The following is a 19871-nucleotide window of genomic DNA, read 5'->3' as shown; positions in this document are numbered from 1 at the left end:
TTTTGTTGTTTCCATCTGCTTTGTTTTAACACTGATTACCATGCAATTGGAGCTGCAAGAGAGCAGACCTTATTGGTTAATCACTGGACTAAGTTTATGCTTTAATAGCATTCCATTTCAAGGCCTGAAACAAAGCCTGCTACTGTTTTATCTTTCAGCATGGAAGACTTTAGAATCTTGTTTGGCTGCATGTACGTAAGACTTGTTCATTAGAGTAATGTGAGCTTATGCCTGTGAATCATTCAGGCGAATCAAGCCTGCAAGTACTTAACTTAAGCAGCAATTTCCTAGGGTTCCCTTGGGAAATGAACATACCCAGCTGAAGGTTAAGGATAGGAAAATCCATGAACTCGCATTGAGCCACAGGACCAACCAATCAGAAGGCCTCGTGGTCTTATATGTTTCCCAGGTACAATGTGGAGAATGGCACACATTTGAAAGACTCAATGCGCATGAACACTGTATACAAGCTATAATTGCTGTGGGCACTACTTGGTGCTGCTCTGTAATGAGGATAGCTGAAAGGCAACAGATTTGGTCAGTGAGCGAGCATGCACGCATCATGTAACTCGTTCATTACTCCACACAGCATCCAGTTACTCATCTGCAGTGTTTAGTGATAGAACGTCCTCACTTGAAGGTAAGTGATTCTGTCACTTCTAATTATGTATGAATCCCTCTATCCTAAGATGTGTATTCAAATAATTTTTCTAAGGATTGTATAGATGGCCTTGATTCAATTGAGTTTCATACATTTGAACAAAAGTACTTTATATTATGAGGACCACAAAAATGGAGCAATGTTGTTAAGGATGTGTGTTAATGTTTAATAGGGCAGCTTTCTTTCTATGAAACTTAAAATAATAACTTAGGAAATGCAATACACAGTAATCGGCTGAAGCAGTTATTGACTGGCTTTTGCTGTGCTCAATATCCCTCCGGCAAATTGTCATTTGAAAATAATGGCTGTTTGAAGATTGATTTTGAGAACAGAATTTCTCTGTGTTTTCATTTGCTACATATATTCATGTTGCTGCTGGCCAACACTGTATTAGCTTGCAGCCATTTTATTAATAGCAGGCCACTGGCACATTTATTGCCTTTCTATGCTTTGGTAATCATAAAATATGGTAGCAATGGAAGTGTAAACAAATTGAATTAAGTGGATTCAGAGGAGGCTCTTTGTGTTCTGTGCACCATTGCCTTTTTGGGGCTGGCATCAAAACACCCTGCATTTGTTTAAGTGACATGTACCAGCAGGAGATTGGAAAAGTCTGACAGTAGCTCCACCACTATTGCCAGCTGTTTCCATAGTAACCGCAGCAATGTGAAATACGCGGGAGTTGTCACCTTGACGAGTGCTAATTTAACAGAAATCATGGTGCTTAGGATAGACTAGACAAGAAAGCTTGTGTAAGAATGAAGGTTCTTTGATCCCCATCACATTTATAACTCCTTGTTACGCTAATTTTATTGCAATTTTTGTAGCTGTTTGTTCTAAGCTGTGTGAGAATCCAATCGGCATTTCAAAGAAGCAATGCATAGTTTAAGCAAATAGACAAAATAAACTTGAAATCCAGTACAAAAGGAAGTGAACTGAATCCAGTATAAATGTGATAGATTGCTGCAAATTCTGCAACATAACCAGCAGAATTACTTGAAGGCATTGGGAAGTGGGAACCTTTTAATGGAATGAGAGGCATTTTTAGTCATTGTCTGAGCTGCAGTTAGCTCTCATATATTTTTAAATAATACAGTATAATCCATACCCTCCCCAGTAACAATTAAATGGAAATCCTAAAATATGGTATTATCCACTTGTTTAGTACAACATTTAAAATTCATGAAAACAAAAAAACTACTGTGGATGCTGGAAATCCAAAACAAAAACAGAATTACCTGGAAAAACTCAGCAGGTCTGGCAGCATTAAAATTCATATATCCTTTGTCCAATGAGTGTGAAAAATAGATTAAGTTGATTGAATTGTCCTTTGTTGAGGCAGTTATCTAACGGTATTTGCCTGGTAATTAATAAAACAGTAGACCAGGCTCCTTAATGGTTTTCTGTCACCTTTTTTGTAGAAATGTCATTGTCACTCTCAGCGATAACACTGTGATGATGGTACTGTTTTAGTTGTTAATTTATGGCAGACTATTCATTGAACCCTTTAACGACTGCAGTTGATTTAACAGCAGTTAAATTTGAAAGTGTGTCAAAGATTTAAGACATGCATCTGCATTAGCATACTTAAATGACTGGCCTCTGGAGAGCAGATCCTCACCTACCTCCATTGAAACTGGAAGTGATCGTGTTGGAGAAGGGTTGGAGTTGAGTTTCTCTGTTGTGAATTTTTAACCACACCCCACATCTTGAAGGGCGAAAATCCCCTCAACGTCTCTCTGCCAAGAATTATAGTTTGTGAAATGGAGTCTTATACATTCATTCGAGGAAATTATACTCATAGACAACACACAATGATACAAGATCTGTAGATTATCTCATATTACAGTTGCTAAGCCCAATGGCAGGGCGACTAACCCTCAATTGCTCTAACTCTGTGGTATGCTGGTCTGTTTAGTTATAGGCCACTACATCTTAGAGCTTCTGTGACCTTCATTTGCATTAGCTTCCAGAGATACAGTGGGTTGAACCTTAGCTCTTACAACCAACTGGAGTTGTGTCAGGGGTTAAAATGCAAAAGTCTGGAACAGGAACCAAAACAGTTTTGACCACCACTACCCCCCCAAACCCCTTCCCCTCTTCCGACTTCCAGTTTTAATGGAGGCAGGATGTGGAACAAGGGATGGGTGACACAGCAGCGCATGGAAAGTGGGTTGATCTTTTAAATTATGCATTCTCGGCTGAGTGTCCAGACATCCATTAGAGTCCTGAAGCACCTGAGCCCCAGGGAAATCAATGCTTCATCGACAGCTCTTGCTCTATTATCTCTTCTGTCAATTTCACCATGTTTATTTACACAAGATAAAGAGGTTCCAAGTGTTTGAAGGTTCTGCTGTTGATATTTTAAAGGGTCTGGATGATTGACTTTTATTGGCCTAAAGTGAAAACAATTTTTATAAATGAATTACTGTCTTAATGCTCTTTTTTTAACCACATCCCAGCATTACTATAGCTTTCATTGGTTCTATACAGAGAGAGTATAGTGGGTGAATGGGCATGGAAGTGCCATAGCCTGGCATGGAGGTTATGAAGGCCAATTAGGGGGTTAGTGAAGGTGCCATAGCTTGATATGGAGGGTATGATGGGCCATGGGGGTGGGTGGAAGGGCTTAGCTTGGCATGGATGGTATGAGTGGCCATGGGGGAAGGGCTGAGGGGTATAGCTTGGCATGCAAAGTATGAGGAGCCATGAGTTTACATTTCAAAAGGTTCCCTCATCTAGACTATGGTTTGTGACACCTCTGAGGTGCTGTGAACCATGGCTCTTTGGCAAGTTGGCCCGACTCCATGAAAACTGCGGAGGACTAGGACATGCCTATCCCTGCAATGAGGCCGGCCAGGTTGAGCATGCAGGGTGCTGGCTTGTGAGCTGAACCAGCCTTTAGACTTAAAAGCTACTGCTGAAAATTGGAAACCCCAGGAATGGGGTCAGGAATCCCAGAATTGGCTCCTGGCTGCCATTTTCACCCTTCCACAGTGCCTCCCCAGTGCCATGAAAATCCAGCCCAATATGTCCCTGGGTGACTTGGGCTTCCTTACAGAAGTAAAGTGCTCTCTTGGCCTTCTTTATAAAGGGTTGCGTTTAAATAGCTTTACTAATTTTTGAGCTTTTTTTTTTCAGGAGTCCTGGATGCGCTGTAGGAATGGTAGGATTTAAATAAATCCAGGAGTTAAAATATGTCAGGCTTCATTTCTGAAGTAGCAAGTGAATTTTTGACTCACAGAATCACAGAATTGTTACAATGCAGAAGGCAACCATTCAGCCCATTGTGTCTGCACCAGCTCGCTGAATGAGCATTATAACTTAGTGCCATTCTCCTGCTTTTTCCTTGTACCCTTGCACATTGCTTCAAATGAAATAATCACCTAATGCCTTCTTGAATGCCTCGATTGAACAAACACATTACTATTGACCTGCCGAAAACTAGCCCCGAGTTAAAATTGGGGTGACGGTTATTAGAACAGCATCAAGGAAATACTGTGAAAAGATGGGCGTGATGAATCTAAGACTTATGGTATTTCTAAGGTTGGGGCCATAGCTGGATTCTAGTCTATCTTGTGGTCTTTCCGTGCCCTCCTGTTGGAGTGATGGTAGCATGTGCGTAGGTTTTACATTATCAGCCTTTCAATTAAAATGCTTCTGAAGTCTTGGGCACCAAATTAATCCAGTTCGTTATCTTTATTTAAATTTCAAGCTCGTGAGAGAGAAAGACGAAGAATGCACGATTCAGAACATTATCATTGCTGATTTTAACTTAAAAACATAGCAAAAATAAGGAAATAATTGGCATTGTGTACTTCTCTATCTACTCATGGCTTAGACAAAGAGTTAAACCATTGTTTTATAAGACATTAGAAGCTATAAAACATATAACTATCAAACTATATTTCAACTGTGCTAGGACCATCCGTACTAAAGGGAGGTGTTAATGGGTATTAATTAAACATTGTGTCACATGGGTGTGACTTTACAAGGCCATGTTTTTGTAGTAATTATAGTTTTGGGAAATGTAGGACTGTAGCTTTAAGAATAATCCTGAGTTGTAAGATCACATGATCTATGTAAACCAATGTGTTAGCAGAACAGGGAACGTCTTGAGGAGAGTTCTTCTTTAGTTATGGAGTTTGATGCACACGTGTAGTTGCTGCTGCTGTCTTGTAAATAAAGTTAAATGATTCCAACAAGAAAAGTTGTCTGAAGATCAACTCTATAACAGTTATCGAGGTACAAAATACCTGAGAGATGAAATCCAACATCTCATTAGTCCAAGAACCCTGCGATGATTTCTTTACATCTTTTAACTTCCACTATGCTATGATAGTTGGGGAGGGAGAGATTAGAACTGTGCCACATTGAAGGATAGATATAAGGATATGAACGAATGCATAATAATGACCCTTTTACCTTTGCCTTAATTTCTCCAATGTTAACAGCAAATTTTGCTGTAAAATCAAAAACTTCAGAAAATGCACAGCAGGCCAGTCAGCATCGGAAAGAGAAGGGTAGACTTTTGTTTCAGAGGCCTGGAGAGAACATTTAGCAGACATCTGTTCATAGCTGGTTTTATATATTTTTTTAAAAAACTGTTAGAAAGTAGCAGCACATGGAGTAATGAATTCCTAATCCCAATTAGATGGGGAATGGGGCAATCAGGAATAAGGGGATGTGAATTGCTCCTGCCGGTTACTGGTAGAAAGGAAAATACTGAAAGGCAAGTCATTTCACAAATCTCTTAGCAATCAGGGCAAAGGTGCCAACGGCAAGGGCCTGAAAGTAGGTACTTTTCCTACCTCCTCAAGTAATAAGTAATGTGTGGTTTGGGAAAACTTAAAGAGAAAGAAATTAACTAAAGGTGTGAGCAAAATATAGATATGTATTTCTTAAACGTGTGAGACCAAAAGGCATATAGAAAGATAGAAACACGGAAAGAGAAAGACAGACATTTATGTTGCACTGTTCATGACCACTGGACATCTCAAAGTGCTTTACAGCCAATGAAATAATTTTGAAATGTGGTCACTGTTGTAATAAATGAAATGCGACAGCCATATCGTGCACAGCAAGATCCCACAAACAGCAGTACATAGAAGTCAAGATATTATTTGTTCAGCAGAAGCATTGGTAATATTTTGCACTTGCAGTGTTGTAGAATGTAGGTATTGAAAGATATTTATCTTTGTGTCAGTTTTGATGAAGAGCTTAGTCAAAAAAAGGTACCTTTTTACAATTCATAAAGTGATTACATGATTGCCTGATTCTTGAATCAGAAAAGCCTGTGCAGTTGTGTTGTGATAATTTGCTTTACTCTGATAATTTCTGCAAGAAGTTATAGAAAGCATTCTCAGAAGAATGCAACAGTCTAAATATTATGGTGGACATAGTAAATTGAAGAATTGCAGCCAAGGAATCCACCTGATTCTCAATTCCTAGGTCTGATCAGATTGAATTTGTCTCATACACACTTACAAATTAGTGTGAGCTAATATAGGTATTGTCTTCTTCTAAACAATATTTGCATGTGACTCTAAGTACATTATTTACCAGCCTGTTTATGGTCTTATAGGTTATGGGGAGAAGGCGGGAGAATGGGGTTGAGAAACTATCAGCCATGATTGAATGGCAGAGCGGACTCAATGGGCCGAATGGCCAAATTTCTGCTCCCATGTCTTATGGTCTTATGGTCTTAACATACCATTTGCCTTCCTAATTGCTTGCTGCACTGGCCTATTTACTTTCATTGACTGGTGTACAAGGACACCCAGATCCCTTTGTACATCCACATTTCTCAATATATTATCATTTAAATAATATTCTGCCCTTCTGTTTTTCACACCGAAGTGTATAACTTCACATTTATCCACATTATACTGCATCTGCCATGTGTTTGCCCACACACACAACTTGTCTAAATCACCCTGAAGCCTCCTTGCATCCTCCTCACAACTCACAACCCCACACAGTTTTGTATCATCAGCAAACTTGGAAATATTGCATTTGGTTCCCTCATCCAAGTAATTTATATATATCCTGAATAGCTGGGGCCCAAGCACTGATCCCTGTGGTATGCTTGCCACCCGGAAAAACACCCATTTGTTCCCACTCTCTGTTTCCGGTCTGTCAACCAATTCTCAATCCATGCCAGTATATTACTCCCAATCCCATGTGCTTTAATTTTGCCCACTAATTTCTTAAGTGGGACCTCATCAAAAGCCTTTTTGAAATCCAAATGCACCACATCCACTGGTTCTCCCTTATCTATTCTACTAGTTACATCCTCAAAAAACCCCAGTAGATTAGTTAAGTATGATTTCCCTTTCATAAATCCACGCTGACTTTGTCTAATCCCGTTAATACCAGTGGATCTGAAGGTCATGGTGTCCCTCAACTTCTATGCCTCCGGCTTTTTCCAGGGGTCAGTCAGGGATCTGTCTGGATCCTCCCAGTCATCTGTCCATAGTTGTGTCAAGCTGGTGACAGAAGCTCTGTTCAGGTGGGTATTGACTTGCATTCATTTCCATACAGACAAGGCCAGCCAGACTGAGCGAACCAGAGGTTTTACAGCAATTGTTGTCTTCTCCCGCATCCAGGGTGCAATTGACTGCACACATGTGGCCATCAAGGCACCTGTGGGTCTGCTGGGTGCCTTCGTCAACAGGAAGAGCTTCCACTCAATGAACATACAGATAGTGTGTGACCACAGGTTGCAGATTCTGCAAGTCTGTGCAAGGTACCCAGGCAGTTCCCATGACGTCTACATCCTGAGACACTCCCAGGTGCTAAGGCTCTTCAGTGCTCCAGCCCGACTGGATGGATGGCTGCTGGGTGACAAGGGCTATCCCTTGAAAAGGTGGCTCATGACAACTCTCCACCAACCAAGAACAGTGGCAGAGCAGCGTTATAACAGGAGCCATGCCTCCACAAGGGCGGTGATAGAGAGAACTATAGGTCTTCTGAAACCTCGCTTCTGATGCCTGGGCCGTTCAGGGGGAGCACTGCAATACCCTCCAGAGCGGGTGTCACTGTTTGTGATTGCATGCTGCACTCTCCACAATCTGGCACTGGAGGAAGAGGATGTTGACACAGCTACACAGGCCACAGAGGATGAATTCAGTAGTGAGTCAGAAGAGAAGCACGGTGAGGAGAACTCTGAGGGTGTGGAGGCAGACCTCAGTAACCTCCAGGGAGGCAGGGACACCAGGGATGCCTTGGTCAAACGCTCCTTCAGCTAGGCTGCCAAATAAGCTCTACCATCTCATGCCAGGGCTGCCACCTCCATCCCAGATGTCTGAAATGACCCTTTCCTTTGACCCCAAAGTCCACTCAATGCATGTGCAATAAAGTTTCAAGCCACCCACATCCAGTAATACATACTGGTGTACCCTGGACCACATTAAATAAAGAAGGTGAAGCGTACTCAGGCCATTACAGCAAAAGAAAATTTATCTCATGTTGACAGTCAAAAAAATTAACAAAACCTTCTCTGGTCTTCAACCCCAGACCAGTTAAAATAAAACAAAACATTGTACAACAGGAGATCACTGTGGCCAGTCCCTCTTGTGCTCATGGTGCCTTAAACTTACGGCTGTGAGTGCTGTGTCTTAGTGCTCCCTGCTCACTGGCGCCAGCATTGGAGACAGCCTGTTGACTGTCCTGTTGGCCTTGCTGACCTTGGCGGTCATTCTCTGGCCAGTGGAGCCTGTACTGGCCCTGCCTGGAAGGGAGCGACCAGTGCCATGGCTGGCATCTCCCCAGTTGCCACAGCCTCATCAGATGCCATGGTCACTGGTAGAGGGGCGGAGGAACTGCTGCCATCATCCAGAGCGCCCTGACAGGAGCCTGCAAAGACGACAGGCAGCTCGTGCGCCAACAGGAGGTCGCTCTGGACCCCCCTGCTCACCATTGACGGACGGGCACCTAACTGGGATATTGGGTGCCTCGTCCATCTCCCACACGGTCACTGACCACCTGAGCTCAGTACCTGTGCGAGGACTTGCAGGTCCGAGCGCAACCCCAGGAATCCCTGATTCTGTACCTGGAGCTGCTTCTCCATGAGAGTCGCCACTTCCTTCATGGAGGAGGAAATGTGTTCAGCTATGAGGGTCAACACTGTGCTCATGCTCCGCATGGACTCCTCCATAATGGAGACCATGGACGCATGCCCTCATGAATCTCTGCCAGATCCTCCCGCACATCTAGCATCTGCCGCCTAATGGACGACTCCAGAGGCTCATCATCTGCCTTTGACTCAGTATCACCCTTGTCTCCAGCAATCCTCGGACTCCCGGTGCCCTGTGCGGTCTCTGCCTCCGCCTGCACCTCAAATGAGTGTGAAGTGCCCTCACCAATGTGCACTGAGACACTAGCCGAAGATCTACTGCCACCCGACGCACTGGTATCTGCGCTGGTGCCTGGTTCAGAGTGTGGGTGTGACGCAAATGCATCTGGAGTCTGGCGGTCCTCTGGCATCAGGGGTGGGTCTTCGGGGTCCTGCGCTTGAGTGCGTGGTGGCAAACCTAAGGGAGAACAATGACATGTCATTCGTTGAAGACACCACACTGTCACTGTGTATGCCAGGCACCCTGGTGAGACTGTGGAGATCTGCATCATGGGGCCATCGTCTTTCAATGATCAATGGGGACTCCAGGTTCGAGGCTCCCATCAGTGAAGAGACTACACAAGAATGTTTGCGCCATCCAAAACTCTCACCTCGGTGCACTACACTCTTACCTTTGTCTGACACCCCAGCCTCTTTGTGGCCAGAGGTGTGTGGTGCCTCTCCAGTTCCTAGACGTACCCTCATATCTGGTTAGGATTAGGAGGTTAGTGGGGCACCTGCGGGCTGCAACCTTTCAATGTTGTTATGGGCCTTCTTCTCCTGAAAGGACAGAGGAGCGATGAATAGTCCACTCTCTACCTGCAGCACCATTGCAGCCTGGATAACCCCACCTGAGGAGCACCTTGCAGGGCACATCCGAGTCGTGGACCTCGAGCTGCAAGGCACTCAGTCCAAGCAGCCAGGGCTCAACCCCTTGGCCAGCTCCGGCGTGATTGACAATCAGCATTTGGACTCTAACATCCCTGAGCTCCAAGGGCGGATGGTCAGCCCTTAACACTTCACCACACTGATCCATGCCAACACGGTACCCACCCTTCCTGAACGCAGCAGGTTGTTAAATCTCTTGTGGCACTGTGCCGCACCACATCATGGCTGCTCACCAGCACTTCAACCTCCTCCCAAGCTCTTTGGATAAGGTGTGGTGGCCTCCTTCTTCCATCCCTGGGGACAAGGGTGTCCCTCCTGGCAGCCACCTCCTCCAGGAGGACCGCGAGGCACTCATCAGAAAACCAGGGGGCCGAGTGCCCATCTGACCTGCCTTCCTGCCTGGCGTCTGCAGCCGCATTAGTATCCATAATTTTTACTCTCCTGCTGACAACACCGAAGGTGTCTTCATCACTGGCAGCCTTCCAGGGGCTGACTGTGCCGTTTTTAAACCAGCTGCCAGGAGCTGTTGTTTATGCTCGGCGGGCCTTAATTGGCCCGTCAGCGTGAAATCGTGGTCAGGGGCCGATCGCGGGCAGCAGGCCGTTTCCAGGCTGCCCCCAGGCCCACTGACCGCATCCACCCGCCAAACTCAAAATTCTGGCCAGAGGCTTTGTACAAGTATTTTTATCTGATTTCACAAAAAGTTGACACTAAAAGCATCCCTGGAATAGCAGAAAAGCAGGGGACAAAAGGAAGGCAAGAGTTTAAAATAATCACGATCACTGGAACAAAAGTACGAGGAAAACTAATAGTGATTAAAAACTGACAAGTCCCCTGGATCTGATGGCCTATATCCTAGGGTCTTAAAGGAAGTAGCAGCAGAGATAATGGATACATTGGTTGTAATCGTCCAAAATTCCCTAGATTCTGGAGAGGTCCCAGCAGATTGGAAAACCACAAATGTAACGCCTCTATTCAAAAAAAGAGGGAGACGGAGAGCAGGAAACTATAGGCCAGCCAGCCTAACACCTATCATTGGGAAAATGCTAGAATCCATTATTAAGGAGGTAGTAACAGGACACTCACAATATCATCATACAACCAGGCAGCGGCAACATGATTTTGTGAAAGGGAAATCGTATTTGTCAAATTTATTAGAGTTCTTTGAGAATGTAACAAGTCAGGTGGATATATGGACACCAGCAGATGTAGTGTATTTGGTTTTCAAAAGGTGCCACATAAAAGATTACTACACAAGATCCTGGTGTTGAGGGGTGATATATGAGCACAGATAGAGGATAGGCTAACTAACAGGAAACAGATGCAAACTGTAACTAGTGGACTGCCAAAGGGATCAGTGCCGGGGCGTCAATTATTCATGATCTATATTAATGATTTGGATGAAGGACCGACTGTATTGTAAGCAATTATGCTGACAATGTAAAGACAGGTATGATAGCAAGTTGTGAGGAAGATACAAAGGGCAGCTGCTACCAGGAGCAGGAAACGAGGTGGATGGGGCCACTTAATTGTCTGGGAGGCAAATTGTCGGCTTCTGGACGGTGGGATGAAAGTTGGGAATTAAATTAGCAGCAGATTAAATGCAGATCGTGGTTCCTGACAACAAGTGGTGGGAAACTATCTTTGATGCATTAATGTGTCATCCATACGCATTAAAACACAAGTTTGGCAGATTAAATTTTATCTTTGCAATTAAGTCAACAACAAATGTGAAACACATGCCTTCAGATTCACACTGGTTAAAGGTATGAGGTGGTCTTTTTGGTGGATGGGAGTGATTTAGTGGTTATTTAGCAGCTGCTTTTCTTGTACAGGAAACTTGTTGGACCGAGGGAGAGGAGGCTGAACTGTTGCATTCAGCTTGAGTGGCAGCTGTTCAGTGAGGTCAGGGCATGGCTGTCCGAGGAGGGAGGGTGACAGCGATGCAGGGGTATCAGGACAAGGCTGTCTATGGAAGGTAGATCAGGTCTTGGCAGCCCTAAGAAGAATCATGGGAGACAAATGGAGGGAGCTGGACAACACAGGGACAGTCTATCTTCATAGACGGGAGATCAATCACAAGAGAGGGGAGATCAAGTGTGATAGAGGGCTGGTCAAGGATGATAGAAGGGGTTGTCAAGAATGATGGCTGGCAGTTCGAGGATGCCGAGGGTGGGGGCATGGGGCAGATCGATGGTGACAGGGGGTAGTTCTAGGGTGACAGTTGATCAAGGGTGATGGTGGGCGTGTCAAAGGTCACTGAAGGCCAGGCAAGAGTGACAGAGTGAGGGTCAAGTGTGATGGAGGGAAGGTCAAAAGTGACTGAGTAAGGGTGCACTGTGATGGCATGCAGCTCCAGAGTCAAGGGGGCAGTGTCCAGGGACATTGTTGCAACAACAGCAAGAGGAGGCCAGAGTACAGGTTGAGGAAGGAGTTGTCCATGGTGGGGTGGGTGGAGACCAGGGTCATTGAGCTCTCCATTGGTCAAAAGTACTCAAGTCAAGAACAAGGGTCATATAGACCCTGCTGACCAGATCATTGTATGCCTTGTGTCTGTAGTTCACCTCAGGCAGACAAGATGCTCTTGTGCATCCAGTGGTTTTGGAGGCTGTGGCGCACGTGGATAGGAACTTGGAGAAGTTAATTCAGGGCAGGCACATCAATGGCTTGAACGCCAGCAAGGGACAGAAGCAGAAAATGAGGCAGCTCAGGGTACAGGAAACTAGAGACCAATGTGGCATCGAACAATGGCGTGTAACCGAATATGCCACAGGTGAAGTAGCTATCTGCAAACATTAGAGAGGCAATGTTAAAGACATTCTTTTGGAACATTCAATGTAACTGCAAGATTCCACCCAAAGAGTTGGCAAAGGGATATAGATAGGTTAAGTGAGTGGGCAAATATTTGGCAGATGGAGTATAATGTAGGAAAATGTGAGGTTGTCCACTTTGGCAGGAAGAATAGAAACACAGAATATTATTTTAATGGAGAAAGACTGCAGAAGGCTGTGGTACAGAGGATTCTGGGTGTCCTTGTACATGAAACACAAAAGGTTAGCCTGCAGGTACAGAAAGTAATAGGAAGGGGAAAGTGGAATGTTGGCCTTTATTGCAAGAGAGATGGAGTTTAAAAGTATGGTAGCTTGCTACAACTGTGCAGGGAATTGGTCAGACCACACCTCGAGTACTGTGTACAGTTTTGTTCTCCTTACTTAAGGAGGAGTATACCTGCATTGGAAGCAGTTCGGAGAAGGTTCACTAAGCTGATTCCTGGGATGAAGGGTTTATCTTATGCAGAAGGGTTGAGCCGGTTGGGTATATATTCATTGAACTTTAGAAGCATGAGAAGTGATCTCATTGAAACATGTAAGATTCTGAGGGGGCTTGACAGGGTGGATGCTGAGAGGATGTTTCCCTTGTGGAGGAATCTAGAACTAGGGGGCACAGTTTAAAAATAAGAGGTATCCAATTTAGGATGGAGATGAGGAGAATTTTCTTCTCTCAGAGGGTCATTAGTCTTTGAAATTCTTTTCCCCAGAGAGCGGTATTCAAGGATGAGTTAGACAGATTTTTGATCTGCAAAGGAGTCAAGGGTTATGCCGCTGGCAGGAAAGTGGAGTTAAGGCCACAATCAGATCAGCCATGATGTTATTAAATGGGCCGAATGGTGTAATCCTGTTGCTATTTTGTTTGTTATCTTTTAGTCCTAGGGCTTTCTATTCATGAACCTCTCTAAAATCATGCCTGTGCATCTGTCTTGCCTCTCCTCATTTCCCCTTCCTAACTGCAGTTCTATGCATTATGTTTCATCTGCCATGTGTCTTCCCATTTCACCAATCTGCCAATGCTCCCCTGAATTCTGCTGCACTCCTCCTCACTGTTTACTACATTTGAAGCTTTATGCAAACTTTGAAATTAAATCTCCTGTACTCTTGTCCAGGTCAGTAATATAAACCAAAAAGAGCAATGGTCCTAATACTGACTCATGGGGAACACCACTGTATACCTCCCTCCAATCTGAAAAACAACCACTATCTACTACAATCATTACTCTCCAATTTCTATTCCTTAGTCAATTTTGTATCCACATTGCTGCTGTCCCTTTAATCCCATGGGCTTTAATTTTGCTAGCAAGTGGTTGAGTGACAGCTGAATCCCAGCTATTTTTTGCTTTAACTGTTTTTTCTTATTGTATTTGTATGGAAACATTTCATGCTGGTTATGCACTTAGGATAATATGTTTACTAACAGCCTCCAAGTTTTTCCTCAATATAGAGGATTAAGTTAAGTAGGTAAGGCAAGGTAAGTGATGATACTCATCAGGCACGTGGTCCACGGAGGTATTCATGTACATAGGGAATACTAAGTGTTTCCCATTTTCAAAGCCTTTTAAATAAGGGCATTAAGTAAACAACCTGTTGCTCAGCAGACTAAACGTGGTGGATTTGAATTCTATCACCGCGCTGAATGACGCTGAGTCGGAAGCTTGTTTCCAGCAGAGATTCCTGACAACAATGCTCCTTTAACTTGTTAGTGATCCCACGACTATTTCTTTTATACCCCGGCATAACTGGGACCTGACGCACATTGTCATTCAACAGTGTGATGACCTCATATCATCACACTGCCCTCCCACAAACTGTTGCCTGGAGACTCTTTCTGTAGATGGGAGATAGCATCTGATGTGTATGGGCCCCATTAAACAGTGCCAGCACTTTGCCATGCCAGTACAAGACAATAGCTAGTGATGTGATCTTTAGGTTGGGTTTTCTGTTACAAGTTTCCATGACAAGTTTCAATTCAATATTACCCCTATCCCAGGATCGGCACAGAATGAAACTTGTTGTGTTAATGGAGCTTTTGTGAGAAAGGAAATCGGATAATACAAAGAGGTTGGAACATGGAAAGATAAAAGTAGGTTTCAAACTAATCACTTATCTGTTTTAGTGATACTTGAGAAGGCCAATCAGACATGTTTGGAATATGAATTGAGTCAATGGAAATCATAAGGAAGATTTCTCAAAAATTAACTTTAGAATAAACACCACAGAAATGAAGCAAATAGATTAAATTCATTATTCAGGTAGTTTTATTAAGGCAGTGGAAGTAAAAAGAAGTTAAATAAAGAAAACATTTGCAAGAGAGATGTGTAACTGTAACTTGAAGCAGATGATATATTGAATAGAGTTAACTGGATATGAAGGCCTTGAATGCCAAAGAAAAAGGCATTGAAGGAATTTTATTAGTACATGGTAAACATATGCTGAAAGTTAATTGTTTAAGAATAATGACTGTTAAGTGAATCCTTGAACTAGCACGACAAGAGAGAGAAATTATGTGATGTACAATGATGAAAACAATGACGTGGCAGGTTATTCAAGAGTAACACAAGAAAACATTGGGCGTTTTAACCGTAAGAGTAAAGTTAATAGGTAATACATCAAAAGGCAGGTAAAGGAGAAGAAGACCTGAAAGTGCGAGAGCATGGGTCAGTAAAACATAATGCTCATGTAGAGATTGGGAAATATAGAGTGTTGACCAGCAACTTCCAGAGTGGAGTGGCACCTAGAGATAAAGAGAATCAGCTTTAAACCAAATAAACTGGAATTTGAACAACTCATCTGATCTTGGATATTTGAAGCAGTGATTCTTTAACATTTTCTATAAAGAATATGTGACAGCTACTAATGTGTTTGGACAAGGGGTTTGGTTATGTCATGAACTGAGTGTTACAATATGGTTATCCTCATCTCAAATATTTATTTGTCTCACAGCTGCACATCATTTCCTTTGTTTTGCATACTGTCCAGTTATCCACATTTCCCAAAATGTCTTTTACCATTAGACTTGATGGACTAAGATTGTCCTGCCCCTTAACTTGAGGTTAATGGATCCTCTGGACAGACTGAATAGAGGAAAGTCTGGTGCGAGGTGTGTAAGCCTGTAAAGGAGCCCTCTTTTCCATCTCATCACTTCTGGGCATGTGTTCTTTCCTGCCCTATTTGCCAGTGTTTGCTGTACCCAAACATTGGGAATTTTAATCAAAAATAAAGGCGGGTTTGGGTTGGATGGGGGGTGTTAAAGTCTTAAAAACCAGACTCAGAATCACAACCCAAACCCACCTCCTGATTGGGCACTCCACTTGGTCTTCCTCATGAGGACTCAGACCTCCTTTCAATCCCCCCAGGCTGGATTCCCTTCCCAGACCTCCGAATCTCCCTGCCCCCACCACCACACTCCCCTCCCCTACAATGAGACCTCTGACTTCAACTCAACGCCCCCAAGTAGACCTCCAATTCCCCTCCCACCCAGACTTCTGATCTCACCCCAACCTTGAGGTGTTTGACCTCCTCCACCCTGAGGCATCTGAGCTCTTTCCAGGCGTCTGATTGTCCCCCTCTTCCTCCAAGGCTTCAACTTTCCCCCCCTTCCTCAGAGGCATCTGATCCCCTTCCCAGGCCTCCGCTCCCTGCCAAGCCTCCAACTTCTGTCCCCCACCCAGCTCAGGGTGGGTCAGGCAAGTTAAAATCCAGGCCAAGTTGCAGGAACATAAAAATGTGCCCCAATATCTTCCATTATAGCAATTAGTTGTTAATTGTTTTGACCGCCGACTTGTTCAGTGTTGCACAATATGAAAACTATTATTTTCACGCCATTATGATAATGGTCCAAGGCTGTAAATAGTGGGCTGGAACCTGAATGTTTGAGTACCACACAAAGACCAAAGTGCACAATGAGACTGACATTCAAGTGCAAGAGTGGGGAGTTTTGGATTGTCAGAGATATTGTTCCTTGGGTTAGATATTAAAACAAGGTCCTATCTACTTGTCAATCTGGCTGTTAACAATCCCATGGCGCTGTTTGGAAAAGTGAGTCTTCCCGATCTCATGGACAATTTTCCTCATAGCAACAATGATGAAATACAAATGGTTGCCTCATTGCTGCTTGTGGGAACATAACAAAATGTGTGGACTGTCTATTCAACAGTCAAAGCATTTCACAGGGAGCTCATTGTTTGAGTTGCTTAGATAAGTTCTGACCACTATATAAATGCAGTTCTTAGATGGGAAGGAATTTACTGAACAAGTATCTGCATTTTACAGAATATAATGACACTCAAATGTAAGTATGCATCTGTAAAATTATACACAAGCACATGTCCATCATAAGATGCATTCTGTGGAAGAGGAAGGTAATTTAGATAAGGGACCTAGCGAAAATATATTGTAACTGCGTAGCTGTGGCAGTTCCCATTTAATCAAAGATAAATTACAGCTTGCAGAACATTAACAGTTGGGCACTCAGCAGGTGGTAGAAAAGGTTTTTTGAAAAGGAATTTGATTCACGTCACTTGGTTTGCTCAGGTAATTTGACTTTTATTTCCTCTGCAACATAAATGGAAAAACATGTACGTGGTCCGAAGATTCCCCTCCAGACCCACCCCCAACACCAACAGGAGCGGGCTGAGAGGTGAGGGGGTGGGGTGTGGGGGTGTCGTAAAATCTGGTGGGACAGCAGTGGTGTGCCGTGCCCATCGCCACCCGCTGACGGTGGCATTTTACCAGCGGTCTGGTAGGTGGTGGGCCTGGTGGGGTTGTGGGAATGTCGGAGTTCTCATAGGGAAGGGCATTTGAGGCCCTCTTCCTGCCTCTGCTGGTAATTCAACAGCAGCAGGGTGTGCCCGCGCCATCTTGGTGGCTGCTCTGCAGGGTCGGTGGGGACAACCCTCCTCACTGGGCTCCCTGTGCCCCACAGAAGGCCCCTCCAGCAGCACAGACCACTCCCTTGGGAAAGGCCCTAACTCCAACCTCTCGATCACACACAGTCCCCCCTCTGGGTCATTGGTCCGAGGACTGATTGCACTCCCAGCAGTGACCACCCACCTGGTAGTGCTGCTGGGATTGAAAAGATGCCAACGCTCTGATTGGCTGGCAGCTCTTGGAGGCGGGATGTCCTGCCTCAGAGGCATAGAAGCCAAGACCTCAGGCAATAATTGCCTGAGGTGTGTAAAATAGCGCTGTTGCTTCCAGGGCTGGTGAAGGCAGGCTCACCTCCGACTTTCTAGCCAGTGGGCAGGGCCACCCCGTCCACATTAAATCCTAGTCAGTAACATGGATTGGGAACAGCTACAAATGAAATTTTTCAAAATTGTGGGAAGAAATGAAGAGAATTATTTTAAACCCTGGGAGCAGATATTTTTAAGTACTGAATTCCAATTAATTTTTGGTGTGGAAATAGTTGACAAGCCTTGGCAAAATCGAGAAACGGTGACAGAAGTACAAGGAGGCCTAAGCTCCTCAGCATCCATATTGGGCAAGATTTTGGCTGCCCAAAGTGACAATGTTTCGGAACTGAGAGGTTCAGCACTTCACTCACCACCGTTAAAAACAGCTCAAAACCCATCTGTTAACCTTCCCCATTGCTTCCTTCCTAACTCAATAAATGTCTTTAGTTATTTTCATTTATAAAGTGCCTTAGTATGTTCTCTATATTGAAGGTGAATGTAAGGGCAGGTTGTTATTATTGTAATGTTCCTGACTCTGTAACACAGCACATCCTCCAACTTGATCTCAGCAGTGCGACAGGAGATTTGATAGTACGGATGAGCTTTACGAAGTGTTTCTTTTCCTGAGGTGCCTAGATGATGGCTAAGGCATAATGCAGGGAATGACCAAGATTGTTGTTTAAAAGGGAGGCTGAGATGAAACCTAGAGTTAGTGATACTCATGGCCATGTTATGGGCATAAAGGCCTGTAGATTGTAGGAAGGAGAAAGGACTGAGGAAAGAAGAGTTCTGCAATTTTCCAGGTCCAAGATTTGAACAAGTCAATGTGAAGGACTGCAAGATTGGTCTTGAGTTCATCAGTAGTGAACAGAGGAGGAAGAGTGTAGAAAATGAAATGTGGATGGATTGAAGAGTGGAATTGATTGCAACAAGAATTAGTGGCGTTTTGCAATTCAATTAGCAATATTCCATAATAACACAAAATACCATCTGAACTTATAGTCTTGCAATCACTCCTACCCACCTGGTATTCTCTGGCAAAGCAACATATTACCTCATTACATTTTAGATGTTGTCTTAATATTGTAAAGTAGACTCTTTTGATGAATTATGCCTCAAAATGGAAGAATTCCATTTCCATAAATTAACATGACCTTGAGAGTGTGCGTCACTGTCACTGGCTACCTGAGTGATAAATTAATTTACATTACAGAAGTCTAACTAATGTTCACCAGTTTCCTAGGCTTGAATTAGTGTGCTGTGCCAGTGGAATGTAAAGATTAGAACATTTTTCAAGGCTACAGCAAAGAGAACATATAATACTTGGCACACATATCCCACTGCTGAAATACTTCCCAGGAGCAGCCATGAATTAAATACCATATTGATGAATCACTAATAGAGAAAACTAACCTGTTTCAATTGTTAAGTGAAATATCTTCGACTCTGGAAGTGCTTCATTTTCAGGAACTGTAATTCAAGATAGTTAAGAATGTATTTCGAGTACTTTGATGCATCATCCATTTTACAAATTGCATATTTCAAAACGAGATTTATTGGACAGTCATCTCACACATCCTCTTCTCAAAGTCTACAGACTTTAAAAATCCAAGCCCGATGCCATCTCATCACTACTTTCTAATTCATCTTATTGTCTTTTTGACCCTGTTGGTGTCCTGGGCATTCATTTATGTTTATTCATATCCCTATCTGTCAATACTGTTCCTCAGATTCAGACATCACCTAACTAACTAGTATTCCAGAGGCTCAGGGTAATGCTCTGCGGACCCAGGTTCAATTCCCACCATGGCAAATGGTGAAATTTGAGTTCAATAAAAATCTGGAATTAAAAGTCTAATGATGACCATGAAAACATTGCCGATTTGTCGTAAAAAACCTATCTGGTTCACTAATGTCTTTTAGGGAAGGTAATTTTACCTGGTCTGGCCTACATGTGACTCCAGACCCACAGCAATGTGGTTGACTCTTAAATGTCCTCTGAACAGTGGCAGTTAGTGATGGGCAACAAATGCTGGCCTAGCCAGCGATCCCCACATCCCATGAACAAATAAAAAAAAAACTGTGTCATGCAAATTTCTGTATCGCACTTAAATTAAAGCATTAACACGAGCAGTCATGTTGAGAAATTCCCAAGCAGCAGAGAAAAATAGAACTACAATGTTTGCAGCCTTTTAATTGAC

The 19871-nt window shown here is 43.6% G+C and overlaps 1 protein-coding gene across 2 annotated transcripts in view; it reads left to right on the top strand.

The window, feature by feature from the left end:
* Positions 1 to 501: 501 nt before the first annotated feature.
* The window catches only part of LOC144693046 (sorbin and SH3 domain-containing protein 2-like), a 486079-nt gene continuing 466709 nt past the window's right edge, over positions 502 to 19871 (top strand). The window contains exon 1 of one of the 2 annotated variants that reach the window (XM_078562388.1): positions 502 to 640. The gene's annotated coding sequence lies outside the window, so the exon portion shown is untranslated. The remainder of the gene's footprint in view (positions 641 to 19871) is intronic. The other variant, XM_078562625.1, reaches the window with a different exon arrangement.

Source organism: Cetorhinus maximus, chromosome 2 (assembly GCF_964194155.1).
Source record: "Cetorhinus maximus chromosome 2, sCetMax3.hap1.1, whole genome shotgun sequence".
In the NCBI taxonomy this organism is placed as follows: domain Eukaryota; kingdom Metazoa; phylum Chordata; class Chondrichthyes; order Lamniformes; family Cetorhinidae; genus Cetorhinus; species Cetorhinus maximus.
The sequence above is the reverse complement of the archived record's forward strand: the minus strand, read 5'-3'. Positions and strand labels throughout refer to the sequence as shown.